Below are 8,465 nucleotides of genomic sequence, written 5' to 3' on the forward strand. Positions count from 1 at the left end.
AATTAAACAGAATGTCTCACATGCAATTCTGGCAACAGAAAGAGAACCCAAGCTTTTAACTGTAACAGAAAGAAAATTTTTGTATATAGAGAGAGCACAATTTTCTCAACCAACTTCAAAGCCTCAACAATTACTGAAAGTCAAACTAAAACATTGGTTTTGTGGGAGCCTCTCTCCAGCATTCATGCTGCTTCTATTGTTCCAGCTTTATTAAAAACCCCAAGTCCTGACAAGCCATTTACTGTAATGGCTTGGAACGGACTGATCTTCACCTCTAATGCAACCAGACTACAACCCATTTCAATCTGTTTCTTCCACCAAACAACTTATTATTCCTTCATCAAACTGATGAAAACGCATTAGCATTACATTCTTTAGCCCTGCCACGTGTATAATATTCAAATTAAATGGTTGTAATAATAGACTCCATCTAAACAGTCCAATATTTTTATCTTAAATTTTTCCAAAAATGTTAAGATATTATGATCACTGTATACAATTGTTTCAGACACATTATTGGCAATATAGATGTTGAAATGTTACAATGCTAACACCAAATTCAAGGCCTCCTTCTCAATTATGGAACATTTCTGCTGATGAATGTTCATCTTTCTGAAAAAATGTCCAATAATTCTTTCTACCTTCGAGTCTTCTTGCTAGAGTACAGCACTGACCCCCACATCACTTGCATCAATAGCCACTTAGGATGATTTTGCATCATTAGGTATGGTTTACACTGGGGCAGTGCTTAATACAGCTTTTGTATTGTCAAATGCCTTCTGATATTCCTGCATCCACTCAAATTTTCTGCATTTCTTTAACAAGATGGTAAATGGAGCAACCACACTGCCAAAATTTGCCAAAACACTCAGTCCCTGGAATTGTTCTTCCCTCTTTGTCGATGGTATGGGTAACTCTCCAATACCCTTTTGTGTTAAAATCCTGTGGGGTGATCTGTCCATGTCCAATGATATGGCCAGAGAACATGACTTGGGCTTTTATGACCTCGCTCTTATCTAGGTTTATCACCACGTCTGCCTTCTGAAGTCACTTGAACAATTTTGATAGATGTTCCAAATGTTCCTTCCATGTGTGAATAAAAATCACCAGAATGTCTATGTACACCACACAATTGGATAATCACAAAAGGTTTTATTGGTTAGTCTTGGAAAAGTAGTTTGTGCACTCTTCAGACCAAATGACAAAACTTTATACTGGTAAAGTTCACTTGATGTCACGAAAGCCAAAATTACATTCACCCTCTTGGATATCCTTTGAGTAAGTCCAGTTTTGAAATATGAGTTGCTTGTTCAACCTTCTCAATACAATCTTCCAGCCATGGAAAAATCAGATTTCATGACTGCGTTGACTTTGTGATAATCAATGAATAAACAATACATCCGGTTTTAGCGCCATCACTATACGTGAGTTCCATTTGCTACAACTCACTGCAATTATATAGTCTTTGAGTCTGCTTTCAATCTCTTTTGAACTGTGCCAACTTTAAAAGGTTAAGTCAGTGAGGATGTTGCTTCATTAGAACAGCATTTCCTATATCTACATTATGCCTAATCTCGTTAGTACTTACCAGCTTGTTCCCGTAAATCTCTGCATATGAGTGTAATAGCCCTTTCAGGTCACTTCCATTTTTTTACTGGAAGGTACCCCAATAAACTATCCCAACTTGAGAACTTCCTCATTAGGAGAAAGTCACCCTCCTTCGACACCAGTACCCTTCCACTGACACCCTCCTTCGACCATCCAGTCCCTATACACCTCTATCCCCCATCACGAGGCCTCAAAGCCCTGTGCTTCTTCCTTTCCCTCCAACCCAACCAGTACCCTTCCACTGACACCCTCCTTCGACTGACTGAACTGGTCCTCACTTTGAATCCTTCGTCATTTCTGCCACCTCCAAACAGACCTCAACACCAAGGATATCTTTCCCTCCCCTCCCCTATCAGTGTTCTGGAAAGACTACTCCCTCCGCGACTCCCTCGTCAGGTCCACACCCCCCACCAACCCAGCCTCCACTACTGGTACCTTCCCCTGCAACCGCAAGAAATGCAAAACTTGCGCCCACACCTCCCCCCTCACTTCCCTCCAAGGCCCCAAGGGATCCTTCCATATCTGTCACAAATTTACTTGCACCTCCACACACATCATTTACTGCATCCGCTGCACCTGATGTGGTCTCCTCTACATTGGGGAGACAGGCCGCCTACTTGCAGAACATTTCAGAGAACACCTCTGGGACACCCGCACCAACCAACCTAACCGCCCCGTGGATGAACACTTGAACTTCCCCCTCCCACTCCACCAAGGACATGCAGGTCCTTGGCCTCCTCCTTCGCCAGACCATGGCAACACGACGCCTGGAGGAAGAGCGCCTCATCTTCCGCCTAGGAACCCTCCAACTACAAGGGATGAGTGCAGATTTCTCCAGCTTCCTCACTTCCCCTCCCCCCACCTTATCTCAGACCCAACCCTCAGACTCAGCACCGCCTTCTTGACCTGCAATCTTCTTCCCGACCTCTCCACCCCCACCCCCTCTCCGGCCTATCACCCTCACCTTAACCTCCTTCCTCCTATCGCATTCCCAACACCCCTCCCCCAAGTCCCTCCTCCCTACATTTTATCTTAGCCTGCTCATTCCTGAAGAAGGGCTTATGCCCGAAACATCGATTCTCCTGCTCCTTGGATGCTGCCTGACCTGCTGCGCTTTTCCAGCAACACATTTTTCAGCTCCAACTTCCTCATTATCCAATTTAAGTTGAAGCATATCATATTCAAATTCAACTGGATTTGGTCTTCACTCTGACTTATAACAAGTAACACACTCTTTTTGCTTTCCTTCCCTTTCAAAATACCATTGAGCATGTTCACATGACACACTCTGTGAGATTTTCTTCTATCCGGTGTTCTTAGCAAATAATTCATCTCACTCAATTTTCTTTCAGTTTGTAAAGACCTCCATCTGGTACTACCTGCAACACCTCCTTTCTATGACCCAGCAGTAATACAACTTGATGAATACCTGCCTTTTTTTTTAAATCTGCCTGAATATGTCATGGTCTCCATTCCTCATCAAGATTTCATTTTTTAGATACTAACATTCTGGGAAACAATCAAATCCTACTTCTGTGCATGCGTTTCTTTTAATCTTTTTATTGTATTCAATTAATCTCTCTGAAGTAAAAATATCTATGTCATCCTCCACCTGTTCTTTATTTTTCTCAACCATTTGATTGAACATAATTCTGATAATTGAACTTTAACTTTATTCTTTAGTTCCTCCTCTTGTTTCAATCTGTGGCTTTGTGACCTTGTTACCATACAGCCAGGGAAAATCCCAGGATACACTTCCTGTAACATCTCAGTTGCACGATTTTCCACTGGTTTTTCAACCATAAGAGGCATTACTTTCACCTGTAATCCAGTCATATCATTCTCAAGGATAAACTATATCTCTGGAATAAAGAATTTCTCTATTACTGCTACTACCACTTCACCACTTTCATCTGACTCACCAACCTCACCTTATACAATGGAACACCACTGTTCTTCTCACTATGAATTCTCTATATTTCCACATTTTTCTGGCGATAGTCCTTTCAAAGTATATACCTCTTCATCTCTCACCATCAAAGATTGACTTGCTTCTGTATCTCTTGAAAGAATTTACCTGTATTAGTAATGTTTACTCATGTACCAGGAGGAGTAGGAAGAAGTTAAGATTTTAAGAGATATAGAAGCAAGTCAATCTTTGAAAGAATCTAAATTCTTTCAAGAGATCTGGTACTTTCTTATTAACCAACCCCTGACCAGGCTATACATTCTTTTGTAGTTTAGATTAGATTCCCTACAGTATGGAAACAGGCGCTTCGCCCAACAAGTCTACACCAACCCTCCGAAGAGTAACCCACCCAGACCCATTCCCCAACCCTATATTTACCTCTGACTAATGTACCTAACACTATGGGCAATTTAACATGGCCAATTCACCTGATCTGCACATCTTTGGATTGTGGGAGGAAACTGGAGCACCCAGAGGAAACCCACGTAGACACGGGGAGTATGTGCAAACTCCACACAGACAGTCGCCCCAGGTGGGAGTTGAACCCAAGTCCCTGGCGCTGTGAGGTAGCAGTGCTAACCACTAAGCTGCCCCATTCTTTGGCTACTGGGATCCCCTTTACCATTTTAATAAACTCTACTGGCTTATCTTGTTTTACCATATCCATCTTCCCAATGCTTTTCTTAAACCAGAAACACTGCGACTTCATGTGTCCAACTTCATTTCAATGAAAATACTTGAGGTTTTTTACTTCTCTTCCCACCTTCCTTTTTGACAGGAGGTAAATTGTCACTTTCAATTGTGAGCAATAAAAATTGGGGAAAAGAAGATCGCAATGAAGATAGTAAAGTTTGTCAGAAGCCAAACTTTGGTATATGAACTAACTCATAATCACCTGCCATTTCTGCTGCTAATCTTGTAATCTTAAATTTCTGCAATTCCACATGAGTTCTCACTACCTCAGGAAGTGAATTTTTGAACTCATCCAAAATAATAGTCTCTCCAAGAGTGTCATATATCTGATTTATTTTCAATGCCCTTATCCAGTTATCAAAATTACTTTGCTTGATCCTTTCAAACTCTATGTGTGTTGACCAGGTTCTCTCCTTAATTCCTGGAACATTGCAGGTTTCTGGCACGAGTTCATGTGCACTTAAGATGGGTTTTTTTTCACCTCAACATGCTCCCCAGACACCTCCTCTGATAGTGATTTAAATACCTCACTAACTCTGTTTACCAATTTTGTTTGAACCAACAATGGTTTCCAGCCATTTCAACTGTTTAGTCCCACATTCTGAAATGAATTGAAAAAGACTTCTACAGCCTTCTCATTAAACTTTGGTAACATTTGCTACCAGGCTTTTTGCCACAATGTGGTTGCTCTTCCTTGGTGTTACCAACACCAACTCTTTCATTCTACCTTTGGCTCCGCCATTTTAAATCAATGTTCCTCTTTCATTACCAACTTCTGAAGTTCAAAACTTCTCACTTTCTCCAGCTCTTCTACTGGTGCCTTCCTTTCTTTTTCTTTCTCTTTTTCTTTTTCCTCTGTTATTAATGGTTTCATTTCCTTCTCTCTTTCTTTTTCCCTTGCCTTTATCTTTAAATCAAGCTGCTTCATTTGCAGTTGAACTTTATCAATTTCCAATGATTCTGAATTCATTCCTGGCAATTGTAAATGCGAGCTATTGCCTCAATTATATCTCCTTTCATCACAGACACAAGTAACTCCAACTTCAACTTGTTTGTCCATACCGAAAGCTTTGCCTTGCTCACTTTCCGTAAACTACCCAAAAGTGACTTCTTCCACCCCCAGGAAACACTTTGCAACTGAAAGAATCATTATTATTCCAGGCAAACCCTGTTTAAACCAACCAAATACAACATCCAAAAAAAACCCAACAATCACCAGTCACTGTCTTTGAATCCAACATTCCTAGACCCACCCTGCAATCAGAGATTTTGATACCACCAAGAGCCCCCAGTTTGTTATGGACCAGACCGAACTCCCTTCAAATATATCAAGTCGATAACCTAGACCCTAATAATTATCTTATTTAAAGGCAAGTGTAAGGTGCTGTGTTCCAGGTGTAATCTGATTGGTCACACTACTCAGCTTTAAGCAAATCAAGCTTCATTTTTACCCTCAATTAAAATACAAACAAAAGAAGGAAGAATTGGAAACCTTAACATTATTGAAGAATTTAATAGAATAATAGATTATTTAACTTGTAAACAATCACTGTTCCCATAAATGCACCCTTGGCAAAGGCAAAGTCAATAAAACAGAATGTGTCACATATGATTCTGACATCAGAAAGAGAATCCAAGCATTTAGCTGTAACAGGGAGAAAATTCTTTTGGGGAGCAAGAAAGAGAGTGTGAGAGAGAAAGAGAGGGAGAGATATTTTCCACAGCTAACTTCAAAGCCTCAGCAACTGCTGAAAGCTAAACTAAAGCCCTGATTCTGAGGGAGCCTGTCTCCACTCATTCATGCTGCTTCTATTGTTCCAACTTTAAAAACCCCAAAGCCTTACAAGCTGTTTACTAATTGACTTGGAACAGACTGCTCTGTACCTCTGTCACAACCTCTCTTCATAATAAAAAAGTAGGACAAAATACACCTCTAAAAGCCATAGTGTTGTCACATGACTGGCCGCAATTAGAAGACAAAGTAGGACACAAACCAACAAGACATATGCACACAATTGTGACACATTTTACAGAGACATATGCACACAATTGTGAATCAGGATGTTAAGCCAGCTGAGTACAGATCCTGACAAAAGTAAAGTGTACACTGGTGTGGAAGGAATGTAGTATTTAGGTGCCAGTATTCACCAACTGTAATTTTTCATATTTTACAAGAAATCTCTTAGCTAAAAAACATAAGTTTCAGTGATACTTTTATTAAGTGTTTTAGCTAAGCTACAACACAACACCAGGTTATAATCCAACAGGTTTATTTGGAAGCACTAGCTTCATCAGGTGGTTGTAGAGTATATTTAAGCTACAGGGTGAAAGTGAGGACTGCAGATGCTGGAGATTAGAGTTGAGAGTGTGGTGCTGCACAAGCACAGCAGGTCAGGCAGTAACCAATGAGCAGGAAAATCAATGTTTCGAGCACCACACTCTCGACTATAGTTAAGCTACAGTTTTGTCAAGCTGTTTGGAGGCTTTCCTGCTGTAAGTCCGAGCAAATCTCTTGCTACAACATACCGCATTTGTCTCATTATCTACCTAACCATCCCATGGGATATTACTTGCCTGATTCTAGCCCCAGTATGTAGTGCTGGAAATGTGCAGCAGGTCAGGCAGCATCCGAAGAACAGGAGAATCGACGTTTCGGGGCAAAACCACACTCTCGACTCTAATCTCTAGCATCTGCAGTCCTCACTTTCACCTGATTCTAGCCCCATCCTACCATACACTATTCCTAGAAGAACTCAGCACTGCCAGAATACCCCACAATTGACCCATATACCTAGCACCAGTGCCATCTTTAAAAGGTCATTGTGCACTCGGGCAAGCACTATCATAGTCAGAGTCATACAGCATAGAAGCAGGTCCTTTCGCTGATCAGATCTATGCTAATCAACAAACACCACATTGCTTCTTCAATGTTGCAAGAGTACCTGTCTCCACCATCCTCTCAGTCAATGTGTTCTATATTTCTGCCATGTTCTGGGTGAAAAGCTTTTCCCTCAGATAGCATCTGAAGCACTTACTGTTCATCCTTAAACTTATGCTCTTTGGTCTTAGACATGTCAGTCATGAAGGAAATATTCTCATAATCTACACTGTCTCTGCCCCTCTCCTAGATCTCACACTCAATTTACCTCTGCAACTGTGCCCATCTCGCAACAAGGCTTATTCTCTGCCACTGTCAGTCATGCTAACAACACCTCTTTCAGTCACTTTCATCCACCCCAAACCTGACACCACTAAATCTGCATTCTATCTGTGCTGCCTTCCCACTTGTTGCCGACATCTCTCCACATGCTCCAACAGTAACAGTATTAGATTACTTACAGTGTGGAAACAGGCCCTTCGGTCCAACAAGTCCACACTGACCCTCCAAAGAGCAACCCACCCAGACTCATTCCCCTACATTTACCCTTCACCTAACATGACAGGCAATTTAGCATGGCCAGTTCACCTAACCTGCACATTTTTTGGACTGTGGGAGGAAACCAGAGCACCCGGAGGAAACCCACGCAGACACGGGGAAAATGTGCAAACTCCACACAGACAGTTGCCTGAGGTGGGAATTGAACCCAGATCTCTAGCGCTGTGAGGCAGCAGTGCTAACCACTGTGCCATTATTCTCCCTTAATAGCTGTCTCTCTCATTCCAGAGGTAAAATAGCCCACAATTGTGTAATGGGTCAAGACAGGTAGTGGCTTACATTTGGCTCCTTACCCCTTATGTGGAGAACATCCTAATTCTGATCACCATGCACAGCTGACTGATAATTTCCAAACCCCTAAACTGGTTCACTGCTCTTGACTTTCTGTATTGGGACCTTTTGAGTGTAGATTAGAGTGGTGTTGGAAATGCATAGCAGGTCAGGCAGCATCTGAGGAGCAGGAAAATCGATGTTTCGGGCAGGAGCCCTTCATCAGGAATGAGGCTGGAAGCCTCGGAGGTGGAGAGATAAATAGGAGGGGTTGGGGCTGGGGAGAAGGTAGCTGGGAGTGCAACAGGTGGATGGAGAAAGGGATAAAGGTGGTCCATCAGAGAGGAGGGTGGAGTGGATAGGTGGGAAGGAAGATTGACAGGTGGGACAAATCATGAGGATGGTGCTGAGCTGGAAGTTTGGAACCGGGGTAAGGTGGGGGGAGGAGAAATGAAGAAACTGGTGAAGTCCACATTGGTGCCCTGGGGT

Source organism: Chiloscyllium plagiosum, unplaced genomic scaffold, assembly GCF_037043375.1.
Source record: "Chiloscyllium plagiosum isolate Xiang-an unplaced genomic scaffold, Cpla_swu_hap1 HiC_scaffold_4, whole genome shotgun sequence".
Taxonomy (NCBI): domain Eukaryota; kingdom Metazoa; phylum Chordata; class Chondrichthyes; order Orectolobiformes; family Hemiscylliidae; genus Chiloscyllium; species Chiloscyllium plagiosum.